Here is a 12,917-nt window from a genome sequence, read left to right as displayed (position 1 = left end):
CCGGCGGCTCCGGGAGGCTCCGGCAGCTGCGGGCGTGCCCCTCCCCCGCACCACGTTGTGGGGTGGGACGCTGCGCCGGCTGGGACCCTCTCCAGCCTGAGGATAGGTGGCCGAGGTGGGGTCCTGCCGGTGCCAAGGATGATGTAGGAGTGCTCTTGGACGCAGGCTGGATTCTCTCCCATGAAGAGTGTGCGTAAGGGGCTGGAGAGGGAAACCGCAGGAAGGAGGCTCTCGCTAGGGGCTTGGGAACGTGCAGAGGAGCCTGCATCCTACCGGGAAATACTGCGCTGGGGCTGCGTCCCCTGGGCTTGGGCAGAATTCTGCACTGCTGACCTGGGCTACCAGTTGCCAAACCAAGAAGACTAAAAACTTTGGGGTATGAGGAGCCCACCTCTCCTGCCACCAGCACGAGAGTGCTGAGAGCACCTGAGGGCAGGACCAAGTCCTAGGAGGCTTAATATCCCCAGCACCTAATGCCAGGCTTAGGGGGGGGCGATAGGGGGAGAATTCATGCTCCCCCATGGGATATGAGTGTGAAATGGCCTCCCCGGATCACATCAAACACTTATTCTATACCTGCTTCAATGTGCTGAGCTCAGGGCCAGGCCCTTGAGGAAATTGATGTAAGGTGTGCTGCTCCCTGCCATTCACACACACAATCTAGTCAGAAAGACAGGAAATTCATCACCAAGGCCACTGGCTGTGGCCGAAGGGAGGGGGACATTGACTCAGGCCAGAGGGACTTCAAACCCTATCACAGGCTTGCTGTGGTGGCCCTGCACCACCCAGCCTGCACCCTCACTGGCTCCCAGGCAGGTCTACATTTTGGGTGCAACCCCTCAGGCTCTTTTCAGGGGCCTGCAGTGGTGTTACTATTCTGAGCCCTATCCCCACTCAGACAGCAGCCCAGCAAGGAAACCTAGTGTATGTCACAACTGTGCCACCATACGTGTCCCCTGGTTGGACACTGGGTGCTGTCTACAGATGAGGGGCAGACATCTGGCTGGCTCTTCATGGAGCCCACAGCCACATGACTGAAATGGTTAATACTTTTGTTCTCTTCAGCAGGCTCCTGAGGGCTCATGGCTGCTGCTTCATTCTAACGACATTACTTCTTTGATGCAGGAGAGATCAGTTACCAGCGGGACCTGTTCTTCACTCTTAGCTCAGTTTGGGATCAAAGGCAAGTTTGCTTTTCTGAGCTCCTGTTTCCTCCTCTTTAAAATGGTGCCCGGCCTGTGTGGCTCAGTGGTTGAGCATTGACCTATAAACCAGGAGGTCATGGTTCGACTGGTCAGGGCACATGCTCAGATTGTAGGCTCCATCCCTAGTAGGGGGCATGCAGGAGGCAGCCAATCAATGATCCTCTCTCATCATCGATGTTTCTATCCCTCTCTCCCTCTCCCTTCCTCAGGGGATTAATAGAGCCTAACCCCAGAGTTGGCACATGTGGGAACATGCTCAGGAGAGTTGGAAGGTACAGACCGCCCTTCAGGATCTCTGAGCATTTGAACAAGGCAGAGCTGCCCTTTCGCCCCATCCCCCACCCCCCTGCCTCCATCCCTTTTTTAATAACAAAAAAGTGAAGCAAGTACAGACTTCCCAAAGGGAAGGAAGAGCAGTGAATACATGAAACCAACATGCAACATCTCTGCTGACTGGCAACTAGGGAGATGTGGGCTTCCGAGTAAATGCCAAGCTCTTTCTGCCTCTCGCTGAGTTTCTCGGGCTTGCAGTGCCAGAGAGATCCGTCTTTGGTCTCTCACTCACCCACACACAATCAGAGCTGATGGGCCAACACAGATCCCCTGTCGGACCTGTGCTGATGATTTCTGTATTTGACGATGTGTGCGGCTCGTGAAGTATTCTGTCCCTCTAAACCTCAAGGCAGCCTCCTCCAGACTTCATGTTAGACACAGAGTGACACTTGCTATCCTAAGGAATGTGTGAGATGGGCTGCCATGGAAGAAGAAGGAAGATTCGCCTCACCCTGAAGTTTAAACTACAAAACTGAAATCTTCTTCAGCAATATAGAAAACACTGTACTTGCTCGGCAAACCGTTTACCTACAGTGCCAAGAGACAAGGCTGCAGAGGTCCCTAGCAGGGGGCCCCCATCCAGAGATGTCTGCATGCAAATTCACTTGGCAGGGGATGGTGAGGAAATGAAACTTGGCCAGGATTCAGGAAGGACAGTAACAATGATGGTGGAAAGGGCGGGATAGAAAAGAACTAAAGGTAGTTTTGTTTGTATAGTTTGTATAGCCCAGTAAGGAAAATAAGCAAGTAAATAGGGCTTGGCTGCTGTGGAAGGGATCGCAGCTACAAATGGAGGTATGACTTGCTCAGGACAGTCTACCAAGGATGGCTGGTATACCTCTTTCTCTGTGTAGAGGCCTGCTCCTCCCTTCTTCAGGCCCCCTCGTTCTTTGTTGAGGATGCAATTACATCCTCAACCTCTGCTCTGGACACTGAGCTTCTCAAAAGAGGCAGAGGCTGTGTCTTAACCATTTCTCACCCCCAGGGCGTGCCCCAGTGACCACCACAGGATAGGGATTCGGAGGGAAAAGGACGACCACCATGCCTAAGCCCTGCATTCCCTCCAAGTCCATTAATCACAGGATGGGACCCATGCCAGAAATCTATGGAATTGTTCCTGGAAAGCAGGATATCTGAGGGCATCAGAACCTGACAACAGAACCCAGGAAATCTAAATGCCCAGCAACAGATGACTGAGTGTAACGGCCATGTAGTCAACTGTTTGCTCACAGCCACATCCCTAGCACATAGCCTGGATGGAGAAATGGACAGACAAATAAACATTTATGAATCAGAGAGCCATTTTAGAGGAAGAGTCAAGAAATGTAGGGGGCGGGGGAAAAGAAGACTGAGACAGGAGCAAGACAGAGGACGAGCTGCTCCGGAACCCCTTCCCATCCTGCGGGCCACACCTTTTGGAGGAACTGTCAGGACGCTGCAGGTCTGCCTCCAGCTGAACCATGGTGAACTCGTGCAGACTCCTTGGAGCTGGAGCCATGTCACAAAATCCAAGAGCTGGCTGTGGTCAGCCCTTGTCAGAGGTCACTACCGGCTACTGATAAAACATGACTGTGAAGAGAACCTCAGCTGTGTGTCCACACCCCACAAATGACAAGTAAGCATGCCGCCCTGCGCATGAACCAGTGAGACTGGACAGTTAGCTGAGCTCCGAGGAAACAGGGTCACAGGTATGGGCCAGCCATACTACTCCATTCCCAGCCGGGAGTACTAAAAATAAGGCTTCTAGATCATGAGGAGCCAGCTGAGAGGTATGGATGGATTGTCACAAAGCCAATACAACTCAGCACACACCACGTGCCCTGGAAACTGTGGGTCAGCTGGGCCTGGCTCTAGGAGAAAGGATGGCACCTGCTTAGATGCCTTCAGTGACCCCTGCCCATAAGTTCTGGCAAAATAATGTCATAGAAACACTTCAGGGTTTGGTACAGGTGTGTGTGCCCAAATCCTATCTGGAGTTACCCAAATGCTGGGTAACCTGGAATGAGCACTTAGATAATGTACACCTTCCCAAGCAGTATGTAAGAAAATAGAGATGAGAGGGCTGGGGGAGGACAAAGAGGGTAAAGGGGATCCAATATACGGTGACGGAAGATTAGACTTTGGGTAGTGAGCACACAGTGCAATATTCATGATGAATTATGAAGTTTTACACCTGAAACTTATGTGAGTAACCATTGTTACCCCAATAAATTTAATTTTAAAAAATTTAAAAATAGCTATGAAAGGTTAAGAATGTAATACACATAGCATGTCTGAAAATGTTCAATGAATTGAGGCACTATTATCAATATCAATAATTATTATTATACCAAATATGATCCCAGTACCCATCTAATTAATAATGTAGTTGAACAGAAAAAGATACAAGTTAACATATAATCAATACAAAATGTTTGTGGCTCAAATTCTAAGGGTAAACATGCAGCCCCTTCTCCTCAGCTCCTTTCTCAGTCAGAGTCCCTCAGTCCTGAACCCTCTTCTTCTGCTGATATTCCTGCATCTGACCATCCCTTCTAGTGCCCTGCACATGCTGATGACACCTAAATGGTTACCTGGGCCTGACCTGTCTTCCGAGCCCCAAGAACACATATCCAACTCCTACTTGGCATCCCCACTTGGCCATCTCAGAGGCAGCTCCAATTTCCCATGCCCCAGAGGGACTGACCTTGGCCCAGCCCTGCCCCACACACACACACATACCATGGCAGTGCCCTCCCCTTAGCAATAAACAGCATAAGCACCATCCCATTGCTTACACCAGAAACCCAAGATCCACCCTTAACTCCCAGTTGTCACTTGCCCCACCTCCAACCAAACATAAGCCCTGTCCAAAGAGTCACCTTCCACTTGTCCCTAACCTTACAGGACAATGCAGGTCTGCCTTGGTCCAGCCCTACATCATCTCGCACTTGGCTCCTGCAGCAGCCTTCAACAGAGCTCTTATTCCTGCTCCTGCCCTCAGTCCACTGCACAGAGCAGCCAACACCATCTTCTCACTCACATTGCTCTCCTATTTTAATCCCATCAGTATCCTCCCATTTTACTGAGATTCTGATTGTGCTGTGCATGTGTGTGTGTGTGTGTGTGTGTGTGTGTGTGTGTGTGTGTGTGTTTGCTACTCTATTTTTCTATTACAACCCAAATTCCTAAAACAACCTCAAAGGTCCAGCATGATTGGCCCCTGGCTACCTCTCCAGCCCCATTTCCAACTATTCTCTCATTATGCTCCAACCAGTGAACTTTCAGAGCTCTTTCTCTCCTCAGAGGCTTTATCCATGCTCTTCCCTCTGCCTGAAATGCTCTTCCACAACCCACTGTCTGACTTAGTTCTACTCATCCATGAACTCTTGTAAATTCTTCAAAAATTCTCTTCCAGCCCTGGCCGGGTAGCTCAGTTGGTTTGAGCATCGTCCTAATATGCCAAAGTTGTGGGTTTGATCCCCAATCAGTGCACATATAAGAAGTAGCCAATGAATGCACAAATAAATGGAACAACAAATCAATGTTTCTCTTTCTCATATCAAAAAAAAGGAGGAGGAGGAAGAGGAGGAGAAGGAGAAGAGGAAAGGAGGGCGGGAGGGACGGGGAGGGAGGGAGGGAAAGCAAGAAAGCAAGAAAGCAAGAAAGCAAGAAAGCAAGAAAGAAAGAAAGAAAGAAAGAAAGAAAGAAAGAAAGAAAGAAAGAAAGAAAGAAAGTAAGAAAGTCTAAAAATTATCTTCTGAGTTTCTGACTGTCCCCCTACCATCTAAATCAGGGGTCCTCAAACTTTTTAAACAGGGGGCCAGTTCACTGTCCCTCAGACCGTTGGAGGGCCGGACTATAGTTTTAAAAAAAACTATGAACAAATTCAGCAACAGGCAGCGGCGGCAAAAAACACCTGGCGGGCCGGATAAATGTTTTTGGCGGGCCGCATGTGGCCTGCGGGCCGTAGTTTGAGGACCCTTGATCTAAATGAAAGCCTCCCTCTCCATCAATATATAGTCTGATAGCACCACTTGCCTCTCTCTCATAGCACTCATCCTAATTTGAAAGTAAAGCTGACCCCTGAACAAAATGGGTTTGAGCCATGTGGGTCCACTTACACTGGATTTTTTCCCCCAATAAATACTGTAAATATATTTTCCTTATGATTCTCCTAATAAAATTTTCTTTTCTCTAGCTTACTTTATTGCAAGAATACAGTGTATAAAACATATAACATACAAAATACTAGTATATGTTATCTACACTAATAAAAGACAAAGATGCTAATTGACCATACTTTCGCTATGCCCACCAGCCAATCAGAAGAGTATGCAAGTTAACCCAACAAAGATGGCCATTAAATTTGCATACTGCAGGTGGGGCAGGTAGTGCCAGATGCCACCCGAGGCATCTGGGCCGCAGATCAGGGACCGGGGAGGCGGGGCGGGCAGCGCCAGAAGCCACCCGGGGAGGCGGAGCCAGCGATCACCCTGGCCAGAAGCCTGAGGCCTGGGCAGGGGTGGAGCCGGTGATCACACAGGGCTGGGGGTCCCCTGCCCAGGCCTAATGCCCGGCCAGAAGCCTGAGGCCTGGGAAAGGGTGGAGCCGGCGATTGCCCGGGGCTGGGGGTCCCTTGCCCAGGCCTAACGCCCCACCAGAAGTCTGAGGCCTAGGCAGGGGCAGAGCCTGTGATCACACAGGGCTGGGGGTCCCCTGCCCAGGCCTAAGGCCTGGGCCAGAGGACTTAGGCTGGGGCAGGGGATCGGAGCGGCCTGGGGGTCCCCTGCCCAGGCCTAACGCCCCTCTGGCCTGGGCAGGTGCAGAACCTGCAATCGGAGGGGGCTGGGAGTCCCCTTCCCAGGCCTAATGCCCCAGCCAGCGGCCTGAGGCCTGGGCAGGGGCGGAGCCAGTGATCTGAGTGGCCTGCAGGTCCCCTGCCCAGGCCTAACGCCCCAGCCAGCGGCCTGAGGCCTGGGTAGGCAATCGGAGTGGGCTGGGGGTCCCCTGTCCAGGCCTAATGCCCTGGCCAGAGGTCTGAGGCCTGGGCAGGGGTGTAGCCAGCGATCGCCCGGGGCTAGGGGTTCCCTGCCCAGGCCTAACACCCCAGCCAGCGGCCTGAGGCCTGGGTAGGCGATCGGAGCAGACTGGGGGTCCCCTGCCCAGGCCTAACGCCTGGCCTAAGGCCTTAGGCCTGGGCAGGGGCCAAGCCGGGGATCGGTGTGAACTACAGAGGAAACACCTTTTCTGACCGCTCATTGGCTAAGGTCCCTGTATACCACTGGTAATATTCTTAGTAACTTGGGTAATAAGAATCCAAGAAGGATGTAGGGTTTTTCTACCTCACTCCTGGAGAAAAAAACAAAGGTCTGCTGCTGGAGGGGCTAAGAAATATCATATCCTGCCCTAGCCAGTTTGGTTCAGTAGATAATGCCTCGGCCTGCCTACCACAGGGTTTGGGTTCAATTCTGACCAAGGGCATGTACCTAGGTTGCAGGCTCCTCCCTGGCTGGGTCCCAGGTCAGCACTCATGCAGGAGGCAACCAATCAAAGTGTTCCTCTCACTTTGATGTTTCTCTCTGTCTTTCCCTTTCTCTTCCACATTCTCTAAAAATCAATGGAAACATATCCTCGGGTAAGGATAAAAAAAAATAATAAAGAAATGTCATATCCTATGAAAGACAAATCTTGAAAATGACTAAAGAAAGTTGTCATTTTTTCATGGTGAAGGGACTGGAGTCCATGTTGATGAAAACACCTTGGTGGCTGCGGTGACTGGCAGTGGCTGCAGCAGCTGGGTGATGGGGCTGATGCCTTCCCCTGATCAGCCCGGTCGCCTCCCACAAAGGAAGGCCAGACTGTGGCTTAGGCCCGCTCCCCAAGGGGAGCAGGGAGCAGGCCTAAGCCATCAGTAGGACATCCCCTGAGGGCTCCCAGTATGTGAGAGGGGGCAGGCTGGGCTGAGGGACCACCCCACCCCGTGCACGAATTTCATGCACCGGGCCCCTAGTATGTATTATATACTATATGATACAATACAGTATAATAGACTGTTTATATTATCAGTAATGCTTCCAGTTAATAGTAGGATATTATATTAGTAGTTACGTTTTGGGGGAGTCAAAAGTTACATGTGGATTTTCGATTATGTGGGGGATCTATATCCCTAACCCCTGCGTGTTCAAGGGTCAACTGTACATGTTTACTTGAGTGACAATTTGCTGATTCTCCTAATAGACCATAAACCCTAGGGCAGCAGGACTGGGTCTGGTTCTCTCACTACTGTGCAGCCAGTACAATGCCTGATCAGAAGCAGGGGCACAATGAATACCTGAACAAATAAACAGGAGCTCAAAGGAGGGCATGTGTGTGTGCAGGGGCAAGCCAGCATCATTAGGAAGGGCTTCATGAGCCTTCCAGTTGTATGGTCACCTCGGGCCCGAGGAACAAAGCCTCTGGACACCAATTACCTGTATGATCTCTAGCTCCTCACCCACAAAAAAAGGAGGTTGAACTAGCTGTTCTCTAAGGCTCCTGTGAAATGGGACCCAACTTGGCTCTTGGAAAATGGGTAGGACTGAACAGGCAGAGGGCAGGAGGAAGTGCATCTTGGTAGGGGATAGCTAGGTAAAGCCAGAGTACCCAGAGTGCTCATGTCCACCCACCCAGCCAAAATGAAGCTTCACAGAGAGTGAACTTGAAGGGAAGGTGAGGTTGGAGCAGAGGTGACCCTGGATGCAATTAAAAACCCTGGATGCCAATTAAAAACCAGCACAGTCTTGGCCAGTATTCTCAGTGGTTAGAGCATCAGCTGTGCAACGAAGGGTCGCAGATTCGATTTCCAGTCAAGGGTACAGGTTCAATCCCTGGCCCCAGTAGGGGCATGTGCAGGAGGCCACCAAAAGATGTTTCTCCTGTCTCTCTCTCTCTCTCTCCCTCTCTCTCTCTCTCTGCCTGCCTCCCTCCTTTCCACTCTCTCTAAAAATCAATGGAAAAATATCCTCGGGTGAGGATTAACAACAAAAAAAAAAAAAAAAAAACACCAAAAGGTGCTTCCCCACCCCCTACTCCTCTCATCAGCCCCATCCCCACACCTTACTTAGCCTATGCTCCACCAAAATGAACACACATCCTCACCTCCTGGCCTTCCCACTTGCTATTTCCCTATGCCTGGACCACCTTTCTCCACACGTTCTGACTGGCTGACTTCCACAGTCCAGGCATCAGTATTGCTCTTACTTCTGTGATGTCTGGGGAGGCAGTTTGGAGCCTCTCCTTGGAGCACCAACACACCCTGAGCCCAGCCCATCACAGTGCTGCCTGTTCACCGACCTCCCTGCCCCCTGCCCCAAGACTGTGAGGTCCTTGAAAGCAAGGGCTGTGTCCATCATCTTTGTATCACAACTTTGGCATAGTGCCTATCACATAGGAGCTTTTAAACCACCACAAACACATGAATGAAGCATTGGGGGGCTTTGTGAGAGACTTTATGCAAAGAGTAAGAATTGCCACTCCCAAAGGACAACAGTCTCCTCTGTTGACAGGATGGGAGGGAGCAGCAGGGGCTGAGCCCTGGGAGCACAGGATGGTAGCCCACCCTGTGAGTTGCCCACCCTGGGCTCTCAGGCCCTTTTTTCCAGGAGTGTCCCTGGACACCAGCCCCATCTTTCATCCCAAGCCCAATCAGCATCCCTGTCAGATCCCTAAGAGGGCCTGGTTGGTGTGTGAGGTGTTGTGCTGGACAGACAGGTGTACCTGCACCCGCAGGCATGCACACACTGAGCCATCCGCGCCTGGCAGACAGGGAGAGGTATTTGTTATTAGTACTTATCAAGGAGGGCAGAAGGCTTTGGGAGGATGAGATAAGGCCAGGCCGCTGGACACTGGGAAGTGTGATGAGCCTGAGGTTTATTGCCATACACCAGTGGAAATTTACTGACCCAGCAAATCCAATATTCCTTAGCCACTCCATAGAGGGTGCTGACTGCTTCTGAGAACAGCAGTCTCTAACCCAGAGTCCAGCCTGCCTGTGAGGCCAGCTCAGTAGCTGGGAGCCTTTGCTGGTTCAGAATCTGCTGCCTGCTGCCTCCCCTCTTCCCTCTCTCCTTCCCCAAAGCCCGGACTGCTGCAGTAAAGAGTAGCATGTGCGTAACTCCTGGAGATGCTCTAAGGAAGATGGAGCAGGAACAGTGCCCTGGATTCCACCTGCTCTGCAGGCACCAGGGGAAGGGAGCCTGTACAGGAAGAGAGTGAGAGGTGCATGAGGAAGTAGGGGGAAGACGAATTGGCCATCCCTATTGGGTAGACTTGGCTGTCTCAGGACTCACAGTCTCATAGGGCGTGAAGTCACTTGTGGTCTCTGAACCTCCACTGGCCACTCTGTCAAGTGAGGCTACAGCACTGGCCATGGTCCCATTCAGCATCTCTTCCCTCCACCCACTTCAGGCTGCCCATGTCCATGCAGCTAAGTTATTCAAGGTGCCCCCATCTGAGAAGCAACCAGCCCTTCCCAAACCTGGAGGTATCTTTCTCCTCCCAAAGTACTTGAGGTGAAAATGGTCACAAAACACACGCATGAGTCTGCAGTTTGGGCTACCAAAACTCTTCTTTCTCTCTTAGGTTGCTCTGGCAGAAAGGCATTCCTACCGTAACCCAATCATGCACAATGTGTAACCAACCACGTTTCACCGACACAAACTTCCTCAACACGTGCCCAGAAGGCAGCCGGCACCACACACGCACCCCTGAAAGCAGAGGCGCAGCCCCTCCTGACGCAGTCTCCCAGTCCAACTCCTGCCACAGTCCACTGAACTGGGCCCTGCCTCCAGCCTTTCTCCTACTCCACCCTGCCACATGCTGCCCATCACTGTCCCGACAGAGAGCTTTGGATGCACCACTCTGCCCCTTCCACCAGCTCAAATTTTTCAGTCTTCCTAGAGATTCTACAAAAATTCTCAAACTTGGCATTCAAGACCTTCTACCCTGTGCTTTGTTGGCCTTATTTCCCATAGTCCTGTGCCTTATGCTCCCAGCAATCAGCATTGCTCACTGTTTCCTATACATATCCCCATTTGTTGCTTCCATACTCTGCTTGAGCACTGCCCTCCACCTATGAGGGCTCCACCACCCATCTCTGTCTTTAGTAGATGGTTTAAGGCTCTCCCCAAATGTCATATCCTCTATGGAGTATCCCCTGATCCTAAGGATCCCTCAAACTAAGAGACTCTCTTCTTATTCCTAATCTCAATTTTGAGGCACTGATTTCATTCTGCCTTGTGTCATGGTTGTTTGTATAAATGTCTTCCTACAAGACTCCCAAAAGCTCCTGAGGGGACAAACTCACCCGTGTTCCTCTTGCAGCGACCAGCCTAACTTGATGTGTGGTGAGCACTTCAGAAATCTGATGGAAAACTGAATCCCTCACAAGGCCACACAGCCCTCAAGCACACCCCCACCTTCATCATATGTAGTTACCTCACCCATTTATTGGACACTCCTGACACTGCCCTTGGCCTTTCTGGCAGGCACTCAACTTGCAAGATCACCACCATTTGTCCTCCCCTTTGGAGGCCCTCTCTGGGGTCCCCCAGCAGATATGACCATCTCCTGAGCCACCAGGGAGCTCAGATATCCAGCCTGGAGCCCAGAGAATGTGGCTGGGCTCCGTGAGACCCGATGTGTCTGGGTGGCTGTGTGTCACTCATACCCCAAGATCCAGCCCCAAGAGGCATTTCTATAGCCCAGTCAGGCCCAGTGCCAGGGCACACCTGTTCTTCCCCTCCCCCACACTGCTGTTGGAGGAAATGCCAGCCCGCAGCCTCAGCCACATGGACACAGCAGGGCCAGGCACTGAGCACTGGTGCTGCCCCTGAGCCTGACCATGAATGCACACTCTACTCAGCTGCCCCATCTGCCTCCTAAAAGGACAGCACAAGGCAAACACACTCATACTGCAGGGAGCCAGGCAAAATGAAGGGTGAGGCCCCAGTCCCAGCTCTGATACTTACTATCTGTGTGACCTGGACAAGAGGCTTACAGCTCTCTGAACACAGCACACATGTTTTTGAATGAATGAATGAATGAATGAGCACACTTCCATTTCCTCATCTGTAAAACAGAGATGCTGAAGGACAGATGAGGCACTGTCTGGGAAACTGCTACATCAAATGGACAGTACTACACTTCAGAACCTTCATCCACACACACTACAACCATCCATCACGTTTCAGATGAGACTGATATAAAGACAAATGACACTGGTTACTAATCACCAAAGGTCTCTTGAGTACCCACTCTGTGCCCACCCTGGGCTCGCCACTGTGGATGGTACCAAGGAGCACTGGCCCCAAGGAGCTAATGGTCTATGTGAGGGGAGAGCAAAAAAATGAAGGGACAACAGGTGACAGAATGCATGAACTCATGCCAGAGTGGGCAGCACAGACTGAGTGCTCAGCGGACCTGCCCAGGGAGGCTGGCCCATCAGGGAACACTTCTTAGAGAAAGCAGGGTATATTCTGGGCTGTTTGCCTAACAGGAGGGAGAGGCAAAGGGTTGCAGGTGCCTGAACACCGTGAATAAAGGTGTGTGAGTCACAGCTTATTCAAGGGGCTTTTGTACTTATGATCACAGGTGACCTTCACCACACTGCTGCACAATACACAGGCAGGGAAGCCATCCGCTTATACATAAGAAAACTAACAACCAAAGAGAGGAGGGGATTTGTCTAAGCTAATCAGCATCAGACCTGAGACTGGAACCTATGGCTCCTGACTTCTAAACAGAGATCATGCCTTACACCAAGTAATTTTACCTGGGCCCAGTGCTGGCCCTGCTTTTATGTACACAGCTGACCCCTGCACATAGTGGTGAGAGAGTGTTCATGCATGGGATGACCCAGTCAGGAACAACAGAAAGGCTCCATGTCACAGCACCATGGGATAAGCCCTGTCAGTCCTGGGAACATACCAGCAGCTCCTAACATCAACCTGCACCAAGCCCTCAGCCAGCATGTCCCCTGTGCTTTTTTTTGACTTCACACAGCATGAACACAGGTGCTTTGTCAAATGAAAGCAAGCAGAGGTCCTGCCCTCCCAACTACACAGCCCAGGTATAGTAGTGATCACAAACCAGTGTTGGGCAGATAAATGTATAAAAACCAACTCTCCATGGGGGAAAGCCACAACTTCCAGTGCTTGACTATTTCCATGGTGTAATTACTCCCACCATGGCCATTTGCAAGCTATCAATGGCTTAACAACCAGCTTGCAAATTTTCTGATTATTTACTAATAGGCTCTTGAGAGCCAGTACGAATAAACTCCAGCAACCCACTTTAGGGGCCCAGATCCCATCCCTGCAGAAGAAACTCTAAGGCACAGAGAAGAAATGTGCACCATCC

The 12,917-nt window shown here is 51.1% G+C and overlaps 1 protein-coding gene across 2 annotated transcripts in view; it reads right to left on the bottom strand.

Annotated features, from left to right (window-relative positions):
* TSPAN9 (tetraspanin 9) overlaps positions 1-12,917 on the bottom strand; it is a 201,637-nt gene that overhangs the window by 87,388 nt on the left and 101,332 nt on the right. The gene's annotated exons all lie outside the window — the stretch shown is intronic.

This window comes from Myotis yumanensis, unplaced genomic scaffold (genome assembly GCF_028538775.1).
Source record: "Myotis yumanensis isolate MYYU_CA2020_CCGP unplaced genomic scaffold, mMyoYum1.0.hap1 SCAF_3, whole genome shotgun sequence".
NCBI classification, from domain to species: Eukaryota; Metazoa; Chordata; class Mammalia; order Chiroptera; family Vespertilionidae; genus Myotis; species Myotis yumanensis.
The sequence above is the reverse complement of the archived record's forward strand: the minus strand, read 5'-3'. Positions and strand labels throughout refer to the sequence as shown.